The sequence below is a fragment of the Dendrobates tinctorius genome, unplaced genomic scaffold, assembly GCF_039654945.1.
Source record: "Dendrobates tinctorius isolate UK_male_01 unplaced genomic scaffold, ASM3965494v1 ptg000003l, whole genome shotgun sequence".
In the NCBI taxonomy this organism is placed as follows: Eukaryota; Metazoa; Chordata; class Amphibia; order Anura; family Dendrobatidae; genus Dendrobates; species Dendrobates tinctorius.
Window position 1 is genome coordinate 82,540,357 of NW_027361671.1, and position 17,080 is coordinate 82,557,436.

Sequence of the window (17,080 nt, forward strand, 5' to 3'; positions counted from 1 at the left end):
CTGGTAGTGGCAAAAGCACAATAGCACATAAGGCAGGAGGTATTGAGCCTGCGTCATCGTCTGGCTCCACAAGACCTCGAAGGCTCCCTTTTCTGGCAGTAGGTAAACCGCTTTTAAAGCCGGAGCTTCAGGAACAAGTTTTGGCTTACATTGCTGACACAGCCTCCAGCTCTATCGCCTCCTCTTCTGAAGTTTCAAAAAATAAAAGCACTGAGTCGTCAGTGGAGGCTCCTGGTCAGGAGCAACACCTTTCCTTGTGTTCTTCACCCCTACCAAAAGTGAAGGATGTGGCAGGCCACACTACAGATTACTCCATGGAGCTCTTTTCACATACCATGCCTGGGTTATCAAGTCAAATTGTGAATTCCCCAGTCCAAGATGAATCGGACATGGAGTGCACTGATGCACAGCCACTGCTAGATGTTTCTGCTGGTACATTCACTCAGAGCACTACATTGTCCTCGCAGTGTACTGAGCCAGAATCTGACCCTGATGAAACTCAGGTGCCCCTTCCCGCATACTATACCACCTTACACAGTGACACAGAGGAAGGTACACATGAAATTGAAGAGGAGGTGATGGATGACCCAGTTGTTGACCCAGATTGGCATCCATTGGGGGAAGAGTGTGCCACTGCCAATAGCTCAGAAGAGGAGGAGGAGGATCCGCAGCAGGCATCGACATCGCAACAGCTGTTATCTGGCAGACCCGTAGCAGTCCAAAAACGGTTTACAAAAACCAAAAGAGTTGCAAGACAGCTTGGCCAGATGATCAAATTAGCACAGCGTGCAAGGCCTCAAAATGTCTTCCATTGTAGGAAGCGTGCAGTGTGGCACTTTTTTTAACAAAATCCTAATGATCAGGCAAAGGTTATCTGTAAGAAGTGCGCAAAGACCTTTAGCCGAGGGAAAAATCTGAGAAATTTGAATACCAGTTGCATGCTTAGACATTTAACCACCATGCACTTGCAAGCGTGGACGGACTACCAAACCTCACGTACCACATGTGCACCTGCTCCGAATGAAGGTAGTCAGCAACGCTACATCGCTTCCCCACTGTAAGCCCACCGGTTAGCACACCACCAGCAGCAAATGTTGAGGTGCCGTCGCAAGGCCAAAGCAGTCAGGGAATCACAATGTTATTGCTACGAAAGACTGAATCTAGGCCATCAGCAAGACAACCAACACCATCACCAACCCTCTCTCAGTCCGCCATGTCCACCGCTAGTTCCACCATATGCAGCTCTCAAGTCCAGCTCACCCTACCAGAGACTCTCAGTAGGACAAGAAAGTACTCATCCTCTCATCCGCGTACACTGTGTTTGAACTCCAACATTGCCAAACTAATCTCATTAGCGATGACGCCTTACCGGTTGGTTGAAAGCAAAGCTTTCCATGAGCTCATGGCCTACGCAGTACCACGCTATGACCTACCCAGTCGGTACTTCTTTTCTCGAAAAACATCCCAGCCCTCCACCTGCATGTGAAAGACCGCATTGACCATGCACTCAAGCAATCAGTGAGTGGAAAGGTGCACCTCACAAGTGATGCATGGTCCAGTAGGCATGGCCAGGGCCGTTACATGTCCATCACTGCGCACTGGGTTAATGTGGTGGATGCAGGGTCCACAGGGGACAGCGGCGGTGGGACAGTGCTGCCTAGCCCACGGTATAGGAAACAGTTGGCTGTAGGCGTTTGACCCTCCTCCTCCAGAAGTGAAAGCTCGTCCAAAGAGCGCAGTCGCACGAGCACTCCATCCGCAGCTGCCAGTGTTGCACACGAGGTGTCCCTCTATCGAACAGCTAGTGGTAAGCATCAGCAGGCTGTGTTGAAGATGATTTGTTTGGGGACAACAGACACACCGCGGAGGTACTGGCCGACTACTTGCAGCAACAAACTGAGTAATGGCTGGGCAGTCTACATCTTGGGCAGGCAAGGTAGTTAGGGATAACGGCCAGAATTTTGTGGCAGCCATAACCCTCCCAAAACTCAGACACATACCTTGCCTGGCTCAAACCTTAAACCTGGTGGTGCAGTGCTTCCTCAATAATTATCCGGAGTTAACAGCCCTGCTCCATAAGGTGCAAAGACTGTGCTCACACATCCACCAGTCACCCGTACACTACAGTCGTATGCAGAAGCTGCAGCGGTTGCTCCACTTTCCCAAGCACCGCCTAATTATCGATGTTGCAACAAGGTGGAACTCCACTCTGCACATGGTTCAGAGGCTGTGTGAACAGAGGCAGGCTGTAATGCATTTGTGGGAGGATACACGGGCAGGCAGTTTGAGGGCAGACATGGAGTTGTCTGGTGTGCAGTGGTCGAAGCTGAAAGACCTCTGTAATGTCCTTCAGTGTTTTGAGGAATAAACACAGCTGTCGCCATCATAAGCATGAGCATCCCACTTATGCGTCTGCTCATGCAAACTTTGACGCACATTGAGGAGCAGGTGTCTGCAGCCGAGGAGGAAGAGGAGGAGGGAAGCCTTGATGACAGTCAGCCATTGTCTGCTCAGGAACTCTCCTGGACGAGGTGGAGGAAGAAGAGGAAGAGGAGGAGGAGGAGGAAGATGGGGATGATTATTTAGGGGAGGAGGATGCTTCTCAGGGGGCAAGAGAAAATGTTGGCGTGGCAAGGTCAGGTACAGGGTTTGTGCGTGACTAGAGGGATGTTGATTTGCCAGAAAGTGCTCCTCCACCCAGCACTCGCAGTGTATCATTTACACCTGGAACATTGGCCCACATGTGTGATTATGCCTTGCAGATCCTAAAAAGAAACTCCCGCATTGCCAAAATGATGAACGATGATGACTACTGGTTGGCCAGCATCCTGGATCCACGCTATAAAGGCAAATTCCAAAACATCATGCCACAGGAGAACCTAGAGCTAATATTGGCTAACAAACAAGCAACTCTGGTAAACCATTTGTTTGAAGCATTCCCAGCACACAGCAGCGGTGATGGTTCTCCCATGAGCCATAGGGGGCAACATGGAAGAGGTGTTTGTGGTGCACACAGCCGAAGTGGCGTTGGACACAAGGGTTTCATGACCATGTTGTGGACTGATTTTTCAAGTACCGCTCACACGACTGGTAATACTGCATCGATTGAAAGTGACAGGAGACAGCAGATGTCAATTATGGTTACAAATGACTTCTCCTCCCATATCGATGTTCATTCCCCTTTAACTATTGGGCATGAAAACTGGACACCTGGCCTGAATTGGCACAATATGCCTTACAGGAGCTCGCTTGCCCTGCTGCTAGTGTGCTATCTGAAAGAGTCTTCAGTGCTGCTGGATCAATCCTGACAGAAAAAAGGCCCCGTCTGTCGACCCAAAATGTTGATGATCTAACCTTCATTAAAATGAACCATGCATGGGTTTCAAAGAATTTCATCCCACCTTCCACTGCTGACACGTAGGTTGCCAGAAAAATGGCTCGCTTTTGTCCTCCTTTTCCTCGGACTTCTCCAGTTCCTCCATTTGCAGCTGCTGAATGTCCAACATCAACATATGCCATTTTTTCAACCTCCCTAACTGGGCTGCATCCCCCCCAGGGCTGGAGTCACCACCTGGCTCATGCACCCGTGCGAGTATCGTTGCCCTGGACAGTTGGGTGGGCCCACTCTTGGGCAACGGCACTGGCACAGGGTCCCTCATAGTACAATCAAGTGTCTCTGATGGTGGGGGTGCACACCCACCGTCAGACACACCAGCGTACTATGAGGGGCCCTGTGCCAGTACTGCCACCCACGAGTGGGCCCCCCTGCTTGCTCAGGGCCCCAGCACTTGCAATACTTACATCTCCCTGCTCCACCGCTGTGTAGTCTAGGCTGTTAAATCCTTCACTGGGACTGCCAATACAAATTTGCTGAACTGATAGATGATGGTTAAGACGTAGCTATGCCCTGTCCTGCTGGTCTCTATCTTCAGATGATCAATTGCTTCCATTTGTTATGGACGTCGACTCACAATGAGATGCAGTGGTGGTTTATCATCAGCTTTCACGGTTTTCCTACTCACAGACGTGTGACATTCCTGCCCACATTTTTAAATGTGTCCTCTCATGCCAATCCAACAGAATTACCTACGGCCTGTGGCTTCTGTCTTTTGCACTCCAAAGTTACCTGACAGATCATGATAGGCAGTGAGGACAAGGTCTACTTCTCTTCCTGTGATAACAATTTGATGGAAATGAGTAACGGTGATGGGATCCACGGTACTGCGATACAGCAAACATTTCTTCACAAAGAACTGTTTTCGCTGTCTCCACAGACAAAGTAATTGAGGGTCAGCATAGCCTCTGAGAATTCTCCCGGGAGTTTTTCCCGTGATTAGTAATTCCAAAATTTCTGCAATCACTCGACTTTCCGTCTGTACTTGTATCCATCTTGTTTCCTCTTGCGGAGAGTCTGGACTGTCTTACTGAGACTGAAATATATATGAAGATTGAAAAATACCCCAACAGTGTATAGCGGTCTACGCTTCGAATACATTACCCTTTTTCTACTTTTTAGATTCCTGTCTAATCCATACTGAGGCTGTGAGTGTCTTTGTCGGACTCCGGAAATATACACGGAGAATTTTAATGTTTAAAAAATGCTATATATACCTGGTATCCAGTGATACTGTACCTTTTCTCAACTTTCTACAATCTTGTCGAATCCATACTGGGCCTGAGACCGTCTGAGTCTGCCTCCTGATATATAGACATAGATTTTTAATGTGTAAACTATGCTACATATATACCTGTTATCCGGTGATACTGTATCCTTTATCAACTTTCTACAATCTTGTCGAATCCATACTGGGCCATCTGAGTCTGCCTCCTGATTACAGATGAGCGGTGTTTGAGTCGACCTGTTCGCCAAGTTCAAATTCGAGCTGTTTTGGGCGGTGTTCGAGCCGTTCGTTGAGCGCGAACACTTTGCTTAAAATTCGGCTGTTCGAGGTTCCGTTCGAGAACGGTTCGTTCACCAAAAGCATAACTTTATTTTCACATTAATAATGGTTTTAAATGTTAATAGACAGTTTCATGGCATAGTAGCGGTGTCTGGTAGCCAGCGGTGTAGTGCACCTGTCAAGGAGCTACACCGTGTGCGTTTCTAATAATTTTTTACCGCATCTTGTCCAGAAAATCCTTTTGGGCCTTGTAGCACTGTCTGCTACTCAGCAGAGGAGCCCACCCGTGAACCTAGCTATGCTGCCTGTTTATGAAAAAAACAGTTTTTGACTGCATTTAGCCCAGTTAATATTTTGGGCCTAGTAACTGTGTCTGCTACTCAGCAGAGGAGCCCACCCGTGAACCAGGCTGTGCCGCCTGTTTAGGTAAGAACCATTTTTTAACTCCATTTAGCCCAGTCAATACTTTGGGCCTAGTACCTGTGTCTACTGCTCAGCAGAGGAGCCCACCCGTGAACCTAGCTATGCTGCCTATTTATGTAAGCACTGTCTGCTACTCAGCAGAGTTGCCCACCCGTGAACCAATCTATGCCGCCTGTTTATGTAAGAACTGCATGCTACTCAGCAGAGGTGCCCAGCTGTTAAGCAAGCTACAGCACCTGTGGTTTGGACAATTAATTTTTTCACATTCTTTCTGGAATGGCGGTAAGGCCTATTTCCGGAAATCCAGTTGTCCTGCACTTACTGGGAAATCCTCGTTGGCGGAAAAGAATTGGAATCCCAGATCACCATCACTAATGGGGTTCAGCGGGTTATCCGCACTTGTAAGCGACACACGCTGGTCCTTTCAGTGTAGCACGCATGGAGCCCTGGACATATAAGAGCATGACAGACCTGTTATTGCTCGATCTCGCGTGCCAGAGACTCGCGTGTCACTCTAGTAAGCTGGACGCGGACTGTGGGGTCATGCCGGAGTCTCTTTCGTTAACGGAATTAGGCTGACAAATCGCTAGCACAACTAAAAACGGCAATGCACCACCACCCACAGAATCGACAAAGCTTGCAATCTGTCCATCTTTTCCATAGCTGGCATGGTTGAGGTTGCCCATGTGGAGTCCAATTAAGCCGCAGGTTCCACTCCTGGTGGTGCCCTTCTGTACATTCCTTTAAGGTTCAGCTTTGCAACCATACTGCCCCCGGAAACCAAACACTTTGCCTTCATGGACACTGTTCGGAGGGTCGTGGGAATAACACCGCCCGATCGGCAGTTGGCATAATTTATGGTGGGAAGTCCAACGATATATGATCGTTTTCGATTTTAGAATTTTAGATTTTTTTTTATTTTAGATTTTTATTCCAGCCTTTCTTGACTTTATAAGGGCATGACATGCCTATATCTGTGTCTCCTCCTCCTCCTTTTACTCCTTCACCTCTTTTCTATATGTAGGTGCCCTTTTCCATATGTTATTTTTGTCTTCTGAGTATTGTGTCTGCTTTGGGACACCTTTTAAGGTGTTTTGTAATTGTTTTCTATGTGTTTGTATGTGTTTGTGTTTGCCTGCCATTGTTTTCAATGGTGCTCGACAGTGTTCGTCGAACGTTCGACGAACATTCGACGAATTTGCCTTCTGTTCGACGAACCGAACCGAACTCTAGCGGGGTGGCTCAACACTACTCCTGATATATAGACGTACATTTTTAATGTTTAAACTATGCTTTATATACCTGGTATCTGGTGATACTGTACCCTTTCTGCCAGGAAGTCCTCCTCCACCCACCACTCTAAGCGTATCATTGACACCTGGAACATTGGCCAACATGTGTGATTATTTCTTGCAGATCTTCTTTTTATATTGTGTTGTGATTAGAGTTGAGCGACTTTTGTTTTTTTAGGGTCGCGTTTCGTTTCGTGAAACCCGACTTTTCCAAAAGTCGGGTCGAGCAAGATCGTCCGATTATAGGGAAAAGTCGGGGTCGTCCCGAAACACGAAACCCAATGTAAGTCAATGGGGAATAAAAGTCAGCAGTGAGAGGAGGACAGGAAACACACCTACAGTGCCCATTTGAATGCCAAAAGCATCAATTCTTCTTACTTAAGCTTGTCAACCTTAATTAACTTCATAATACAAGTTACGCACTGAAAAATGGGGGTTATTTGGCTAAAGTTGTGGGGGGGAGGGCTGGCTGCAGGTTTTCATGTGCCCTGGGCGAAAGAGCGCCCCTTTAACACATACCACAACTCATCATGCTCCGATACGGCAGAGAAATAGCGGTATAGTACAATGAAAAATACCTCACTTTTTACATCTCATGACGAGGCCCATCTATTTCTCCATACAGAATCATTGGTCCCATATAATGTTTGAAACAGTATATGATGAGCTCCACATAATGCTACAGTATATGTTGGTCCCCATGGATGAAGCTCCACTGTCTTATGGGCCCAAATAATGCTCCAAACATAATGGGCCCCATTTCTAATGCTCTAGTGTATAATGGGCCCTGTAAATGCTGCTCCAGTGTCTGATGTCCACCTTTGGAATGTTCCAGTGTATGGTGGGCCCCATCTATCATTCTCCAGAGTATAGTGCTCCCCAAAAATTGCTGTCCCAACATTGAAAACAATCAAATAAGTCTCCTCGCTAGGGAATCCCTGTACTTGTCTGGATTCCTCGTCGTCCCCATCTTCCATCTCACTGCACAGTATTTCAACTTTGCAAGTGCTGTGATCCTGGGCAAGCAGGGGGGGCCCACTCGTTGGCGACGGCACTGGCACAGGGCCCCTGATAGTACGGTGGTGTGTCTGATGGCCGGTGGGCCGAACCTGCACTTTCATCTGCAGCTTCCTCTTTGTCACCGTGTAAGATGGAACTGTATATGGGAAGGGTAACCTGAGTTTCATCAGGGTCAGATTCAGGTCGTGTAGCGTGCGAGGGGAATGTAGTGGTCTGGGTCAATGTACCAGCAGATTCATCGAGCAGTGGCTGGGCATCAGTGCACTTGTGTCGCCCCCAGGAGTACGGTCGCCACAGTGGCATTACCTTCTTCCTAGGGAGTGTGATGTCATGCTTGGGAGCAACGAAGGATCTCTCTAGCAGGTTAACTGATTGGGCGGCGTTATTCCCACGAGTCATGACCCTCCAAACAGCGTTCATGAAGGCAAAGTGTTTGTTTTACGTGGGCAGTATGGTTGCAAAGCTGAACCTTAAAGGAATGTCCAGAAGGGCACCACCAGGAGTGGAGCCTACGGTTAAATTCGACTCCACCTGGGAAACCTCAACCATGCCAGCTACAGAACAGATGCACACATTGCAAGCTTAATTCCGTTAACGAACGAGACTCCGTCATGCCCCGCGGTCCGAGTCCGGCTTACTAGAGGGACACGTGAGGCTCAGGCACATGAGATTGGCCAATAACTGGTGTGTCATGCCCTTACATGTCCGTGGCTGCATGTGCGCTACACTGAAAAGGCCAGCGTTTGTCGCTTACAGGTGCAGATAACCCGCTGAACAACGTTAGTGATGGGGATCACTGATTACAATTATTACCCGCGAACAATGATTTCCCAGTAAGTGCAGGTCAACTGCAGTTCCGGAATTAGGCCTAACCGTCATTCCTGAAAAAATGAAAAACTTACATGTGCAAACCACAGGTGCTGTAGCTTGCTTAACAGCTCGCAAGCCGTTCTCACGCCCAGTATGGATTACACGTGATTGCACAAAGGTGAGAAAGGGTAACGTATCCCCAGATAACATGTATGGATAGCGTACACATTCAAAATATATGTCTATACATCAGGAGGCAGGCTCAGATGGTGTTAGGCCCAGTATGGATTGCACATGATTGCACAAAGGTTAGAAAGGGTACCGTTTCCCCGGATAACATGTATGGATAGCGTACACATTCAAAATATATGTCTCAGGAGGCAGGCTCAGACGGTGTTAGGCCCAGTATGGATTGCACGTGATTGCACAAAGGTTAGAAAGGGTACCGTATCCCCGGATAACATGTATGGATAGCGTACACATTCAAAATATATGTCTCAGGAGGCAGGCTCAGACGGTGTTAGGCCCAGTATGGATTGCACGTGATTGCACAAAGGTTAGAAAGGGTACCGTATCCCCGGATAACATGTATGGATAGCGTACACATTCAAAATATATGTCTCAGGAGGCAGGCTCAGACGGTGTTAGGCCCAGTATGGATTGCACGTGATTGCACAAAGGTTAGAAAGGGTACCGTATCCCCGGATAACATGTATAGATAGCGTACACATTCAAAATATATGTCTCAGGAGGCAGGCTCAGACGGTGTTAGGCCCAGTATGGATTGCACGTGATTGCACAAAGGTTAGAAAGGGTACCGTATCCCCGGATAACATGTATGGATAGCATACACATTCAAAATATATGTCTCAGGAGGCAGGCTCAGATGGTGTTAGGCCCAGTATGGATTGCACGTGATTGCACAAAGGTTAGAAAGGGTACCGTATCCCCGGATAACATGTTTGGATAGCGTACACATTCAAAATATATGTCTCAGGAGGCAGGCTCAGACGGTGTTTGGCCCAGTATGGATTGCACGTGATTGCACAAAGGTTAGAAAGGGTACCGTTTCCCCGGATAACATGTATGGATAGCGTACACATTCAAAATATATGTCTCAGGAGGCAGGCTCAGACAGTGCTAGGCCCAGTATGGATTGCACGTGATTGCACAAAGGTTAGAAAGGGTACCGTATCCCCGGATAACATGTATGGATAGCGTACACATTCAAAATATATGTCTCAGGAGGCAGGCTCAGACGGTGTTAGGCCCAGTATGGATTGCACGTGATTGCACAAAGGTTAGAAAGGGTACCGTTTCCCCGGATAACATGTATGGATAGCGTACACATTCAAAATATATGTCTCAGGAGGCAGGCTCAGACAATGTTAGGCCCAGTATGGATTGCACGTGATTGCACAAAGGTTAGAAAGGGTACCGTATTCCCGGATAACATGTATGGATAGCGTACACATTCAAAATATATGTCTCAGGAGGCAGGCTCAGACGGTGTTAGGCCCAGTATGGATTGCACGTGATTGCACAAAGGTTAGAAAGGGTACCGTTTCCCCGGATAACATGTATGGATAGCGTACACATTCAAAATATATGTCTCAGGAGGCAGGCTCAGATGGTGTTAGGCCCAGTATTGATTGCACGTGATTGCACAAAGGTTAGAAAGGGTACCGTATCCCCGGATAACATGTATGGATAGCGTACACATTCAAAATATATGTCTCAGGAGGCAGGCTCAGACGGTGTTAGGCCCAGTATGGATTGCACGTGATTGCACAAAGGTTAGAAAGGGTACCGTTTCCCCGGATAACATGTATGGATAGCGTACACATTCAAAATATATGTCTATACATCAGGAGGCAGGCTCAGACGGTGTCAGGCACAGTATGGATTTGACGGCCCAGACTACACAGCGGAGGAGCAGGGAGAGGTAAAGATTGCAAATGCTGGGGCCCTACCCAAGCAAGGGGGGCCCACTCGTGGGCGTCGGTACTGGCACTGGGCCCCTCATAGTACGGCGGTGTGTCTGACGGCGGGTGTGCACCACCACCGTCAGAGACACTTGATTGCACTATGAAGGACCCTGTACCAGTGCCTGCGCCCAAGAGTCGGCCTACCCACCTGTCCAGGGCAACGGCACTCGCACGGTGTCGTGCGCTAGGTGGCGACCCTGGCCATGGGGGGGGAGGCAGCACAGTTAGGGAGTTTTAGAAAGTGGCATATGTTGATGTTGGACATTCAGCTGATGCAAAAGGTGAAATAGGTCAAGTCCCAGGAAGAGGTGGACCAAAGCAAGCCATTTTTCTGTCACCCTATGTGTCATCAGAGGAAGGTGGGACAAAATCCTTGGAAACCCATGCGTGGTTCATTTTAATGAAGGTTAGATCATCCACATTTTGGGTTGACAGACGGGTCCTTTTTTCTGTCAGGATTGATCCAGCTGCACTGAAGACTCTTTCCGATAGCACACTTGCAGCTGGGCAAGCGAGCTCCTGTAAGGCATATTGTGCCAATTCAGGCCAGGTGTCCAGTTTAGCGGCCCAATAGTCAAAGGGGAATGACCTGTGTGGGAGAACATCGATATGGGAGGAAAAGTAGTTTGTAACCATAGTTGACAACTGCTGTCTCCTGTCACTTTCCATCGATGCAGTATTACCAGTTGTGTGAGCGGTACTTGAAAAATCAGTCCACAACATTGTCATGAAACCCCTGTCTCCAACGCCACTTCTGCTGTGTGCACCACGAACACCTCTGCCAAACTGCCCCCGGCCCGTACGGCTCGTGTGAGAACCATCACCGCTGCTGTGTGCTGGGAATGCCTCAAGCAACCGATTTACCAGAGTTGCTTGTTTATTAACCAATATTAGGTCAAGGTTCTCCTGTGGCATGATGTTTTGTAATTTGCCTTTATAGCGTGGATCCAGGATGCTGGCCAACCAGTAGTCGTCATCGTTCATCATTTTGGCAATGCGTGGGTCCCTTTTTAGGATGTGCAAGGCATAATCTGACATGTGGGCCAATGTTCCCGGTGTCAATGATGCACTGCGAGTGCTGGTTGGAGGAGCACTTTCTGGCAAATCCACATCCCTCCAGTCACGCACAAACCCAGTACCAGACCTTGCCAAGCCAACATTTTCACTTGCCCCACGAGATGCATCCTCCTCCCCTAAGTAATCATCCCCATCATCCTCCTCCTCCTCCTCTTCTTCCTCCACCTCGTCCAGGAGAGGTCCCTGAGCAGACAATTGCTGAATGTCATCAAGGATTCCCTCCTCCTCTTCCTCTTTATCAACATTGGCTGCAGATGCCTGCTCCTTAAGGTGCGTCAAAGTTTGCATGAGCAGACGCATAAGTGGGATGCTCATGCTTAGGATGGCGTCGTCTGCGCTTACCAGCCGTGTGCATTCCTCAAAACACTGAAGGACTTTACAAAGGTCTTTCAGCTTCGACCACTGCACACCTGTCAACTCCATGTCTGCTCTCAAAGTGCCTGGCCGTGTATCCTCCCACAAATGCATTATGGCCTGCCTCTGCTCGCACAGCCGCTCCACCATGTGCAGGGTGGAGTTCCACCTTGTTGCAATGTCGATAATGAGGCGGTGGTTGGGAAGGTGGAGCAATCGCTGCAGCTTCTGCATACGAACGGAGTGTACAGGCGACCGGCGGATGTGCGCGCACAGTCTTCGCACCTTCTGGAGCAGAGCTGTTAACTCCGGATAATTTTTGAGGAAGCACTGCACCACCAGGTTCAAGGTGTGAGCCAAGCAAGGTATATGGCTGAGTTTTGAAAGGGCTATGGCTGCCACAAAATTACGGCCGTTATCACTAACTACCTTGCCTGCCTCAAGATGTACACTGCCCAGCCATGACTCTGTTTGTCGCTTCAAGTACTCGGCCAGCACCTCGGCGGTGTGTCTGTTGCCCAAACACATCATCTGCAACACAGCCTGCTGACGCTTTCCACTAGCTGCTCGATAGGGGGACACATCGTGTGCAACAGTGGCAGCTGCAGATGGAGTGCTCGTACGACTGCGCTCTGTGGACGAGCTTTCGCTTCTGGAGGAGGAGGAGGAGGGTCGAACGCCTACAGCCAACTGTTTCCTATACCGTGGGCTAGGCAGCACTGTCCCACCGCCGCTGTCCCCTGTGGACCCTGCATCCACCACATTAACCCAGTGCGCAGTGATGGACACGTAACGGCCCTGGCCATGCCGACTGGACCATGCATCAGTTGTGAGGTGCACCTTTCCGCTCACTGACTGCTTGAGTGCATGGACAATGCGGTCTTTCACATGATGGTGGAGGGCTGGGATGGCTTTGCGAGAGAAGAAGTGGCGACTGGGTAGGTCATAGCGTGGTACTGCATAGGCCATGAGTTCGCGGAAAGCTGTGCTTTCCACCAACCGAAAGGGCATCATCTCAAACGAGATTAGTTTGGCAATGTGGGCGTTCAAACCCAGTGTACGCGGATGAGAGACTGAGTACTTTCTTGACCTACTCATAGTGTCTGGGAGGGTGAGCTGGACTTGAGAGCTGCATATGGTGGAAGTAGCGGTGGACAGGGCGGACTGAGAGAGGGTTAATGATGGTGATGGAGTTGGTGTTCTTTCTGATGGCCTATAATCAGTCTTTCGTTGATATAACAGTGGGATTCCCTGACTGCTGTGGCCTTGCAACGACACCTCAACATTTGCTGCTGTGCTAACCGGTGGGCTTACAGTGGGGGAAACAATGTAGCGTTGCTGACTACCTTCGTTGTGATCAGTTGCACATGTGGCACTTGAGGTTTGGTGTTGTGTCCACGCTTGCAAGTGCATGCTGGTTAAATGTCTAAGCATGCAACTGGTATTCAAATTTTTCAGATTTTTCCCTCGGCTAAAGGTCTTTGCGCACTTCTTACAGATAACCTTGGCCTGATCATGAGGATTTTGTTCAAAAAAGTGCCACACTGCAGTCTTCCTACTTTGGCAGACATTTTGCGGTCTAGCACGCTGTGATCTTTTGACCCTCTGGACAAGCTGTCCAGCAATTCTTTTGATGTTTGGAACCTGTCTTTGGAGTCCTCCGGGCCTGCCAGATAACAGCTGTTGCGATGTCGATGTCTGCTGTGGATGCTCCTCATCTGAGCTATTGGAAGCAGCACCCTCTTCCCCCAATGGATGCCAATCTGGGTCAACAACTGGGTCATCCATCACCTCCTCTTCTATGTCATGTGCACCTTCCTCTGTTTCACCGTGTATGGTGGTATAGTGTGCGGGAAGGGGCACCTGAGTCTCATTAGGGTCAGAATCTGGCTCTGTACACTGCGAGGACAATGTAGTGCTCTGAGTGAATGTACCAGCAGAATCATCCATCAGCGGCTGTGCATCAGTGCACTCCATGTCAGATTCATCTTGGCCTGGGTAATTCACCATTTCACTTGATAATCCAGGCATGGCATGTGAAAACAGCTCCATGGAGTAATCAGTAGTATGGCCTGCGTCATCCTTCAATCTTGGTTGGGGTAAATGACACAAGGAAAGGTGTGGTTCGTGAACATGAGCCTCCAATGACGACTCAGTGCTTTTACTTTTTACAACTGAAGAAGAGGAGGCGATAGAGCTGGAGGCTGAGTCAGCAATGTAAGACAAAACTTTTTCCTGATGCTCTGGCTTTAAATCGGTTTGCCAACTCCTAGAAAACTAAGCGTTCGAGGCCTTATGTAGCCAGACGATGACGCAGGCTCAACACCTCCTGCACTCGGTCCTATTTTGCTCTTGCCACTACCATCAGATCCACCACCAACACCATCATTACCAGCTGCCAACCCCCGCCCAATTCCACGGCCTCTTCCACCAGCCTTCCTCATTTTTGGTAGAAATGTAGACAAAATCCAACAAACTATATAGTAATGTAAAACAAAGTACAAGGTGTCTATAGGACAGGGGAGATATTGAATTTCTGCAGACACTTGTGGACACTGGACACTTTTGGATTGTGTGAGGCCCAATGAATATCTGAGCGCTATGTGACAGGCTCGATGGCACAGCTGTGACCAAAGTGACTAGAGGATAAGGGAGATTTTGAATCTCTGCACACACTTTTGGACGCTGGACACTTTTGGATTGTGTGAGGCCCAATGAATATCTGAGCGCTATGTGACAGGCTCGATGGCACAGCTGTGACCAAAGTGACTAGAGGATAAGGGAGATTTTGAATCTCTGCACACACTTTTGGACACTGGACACTTTTGGATTGTGTGAGGCCCAATGAATATCTGAGCGCTATGTGACAGGCTCGATGGCACAGCTGTGACCAAAGTGACTAGAGGATAAGGGAGATTTTGAATCTCTGCACACACTTTTGGACACTGGACACTTTTGGATTGTGTGAGGCCCAATGAATATCTGAGCGCTATGTGACAGGCTCGATGGCACAGCTGTGACCAAAGTGACTAGAGGATAAGGGAGATTTTGAATCTCTGCACACACTTTTGGACACTGGACACTTTTGGATTGTGTGAGGCCCAATGAATATCTGAGCGCTATGTGACAGGCTCGATGGCACAGCTGTGACCAAAGTGACTAGAGGATAAGGGAGATTTTGAATCTCTGCACACACTTTTGGACACTGGACACTTTTGGATTGTGTGAGGCCCAATGAATATCTGAGCGCTATGTGACAGGCTCGATGGCACAGCTGTGACCAAAGTGACTAGAGGATAAGGGAGATTTTGAATCTCTGCACACACTTTTGGACACTGGACACTTTTGGATTGTGTGAGGCCCAATGAATATCTGAGCGCTATGTGACAGGCTCGATGGCACAGCTGTGACCAAAGTGACTAGAGGATAAGGGAGATTTTGAATCTCTGCACACACTTTTGGACACTGGACACTTTTGGATTGTGTGAGGCCCAATGAATATCTGAGCGCTATGTGACAGGCTCGATGGCACAGCTGTGACCAAAGTGACTAGAGGATAAGGGAGATTTTGAATCTCTGCACACACTTTTGGACACTGGACACTTTTGGATTGTGTGAGGCCCAATGAATATCTGAGCGCTATGTGACAGGCTCGATGGCACAGTTGTGACCAAAGTGAATAGAGGATAAGGGAGATTTTGAATCTCTGCACACACTTTTGGACACTGGACACTTTTGGATTGTGTGAGGCCCAATGAATATCTAAGTGCTATGTGACAGGCTCGATGGCACAGCTGTGACCAAAGTGACTAGAGGATAAGGGAGATTTTGAATCTCTGCACACACTTTTGGACACTGGACACTTTTGGATTGTGTGAGGCCCAATGAATATCTGAGCGCTATGTGACAGGCTCGATGGCACAGCTGTGACCAAAGTGACTAGAGGATAAGGGAGATTTTGAATCTCTGCACACACTTTTGGACACTGGACACTTTTGGATTGTGTGAGGCCCAATGAATATCTGAGCGCTATGTGACAGGCTCGATGGCACAGCTGTGACCAAAGTGACTAGAGGATAAGGGAGATTTTGAATCTCTGCACACACTTTTGGACACTGGACACTTTTGGATTGTGTGAGGCCCAATGAATATCTGAGCGCTATGTGACAGGCTCGATGGCACAGCTGTGACCAAAGTGACTAGAGGATAAGGGAGATTTTGAATCTCTGCACACACTTTTGGACACTGGACACTTTTCGATTGTGTGAGGCCCACTGATATCTGAGCGCTATGTCACAGGCTCGATGGCACAGCTGTGACAAAAGTGACTAGAGGATAAGGGAGATTGGATTGCTTTTAAAAAAGCAGTTTGCAGAGCAGTGGGTAAACAGCAATGCCAGCCTGTCAGGAAGCCTTAAAAGGCAGCCCAACAACCAACACCACTGATACACCACAATATAGCCTCCCCTTGCACTGCACACACAGTGACTGGTGTGTTGTGCAGGCCAAATTGCTAGCAGCAGAAGCAGTTTTTTTTTCTTCTCAGCAGGACAAAAAAAAAAAATTGGGATTGCTTTTAAAAAAGCAGTTTGCGGAGCAGTGGGTAAACAGCAATGCAGGAATGTCAGGAAGCCTTAGAAGGCAGCCCAACAACCAACACCACTGATACACCACTATATAGCCTCCCCTTGCACTGCACACACAGTGACTGGTGTGTTGTGCAGGCCAAATCGCTAGCAGCAGAAGCAGTTTTTTTGTCTTCTTCCCTGCCTAACGCTCTCCCTACAGAATCAGCAGCAACCTCTCCCTATACTGAGATCGGCAGAAGTAAGATGGCGGTCGGCGTGCACGCCCTTTTATACCCCCTGTGACGCCCACCAAAGCAAGCCAATAACTTGCATGCCCTTCTGAAAGATGGTGGTGACCCCTGCCTATGTCATCACGTTGCCCACAGTGTCCGTGGATCCTGGTTGGCTGAAAAAGAGCGCAAAACAAACTTTTGAAACGCGACATTGGCGCGTAAGTCGCCGACCTCGTGGCCGACCTCATCCTAGGGTCGGGTTTCGTTTCATGAAACCCGACTTTGCCAAAAGTCGGCGACTTTTGAAATTTTTCGACCCGTTTCGCTCAACTCTAGTTGTGATCCATCCTGAGCGTGTGAGAGTCTGTGGGTTACTCCTGCAATTTATATGTAGATTTAAAAATTACCCAAACA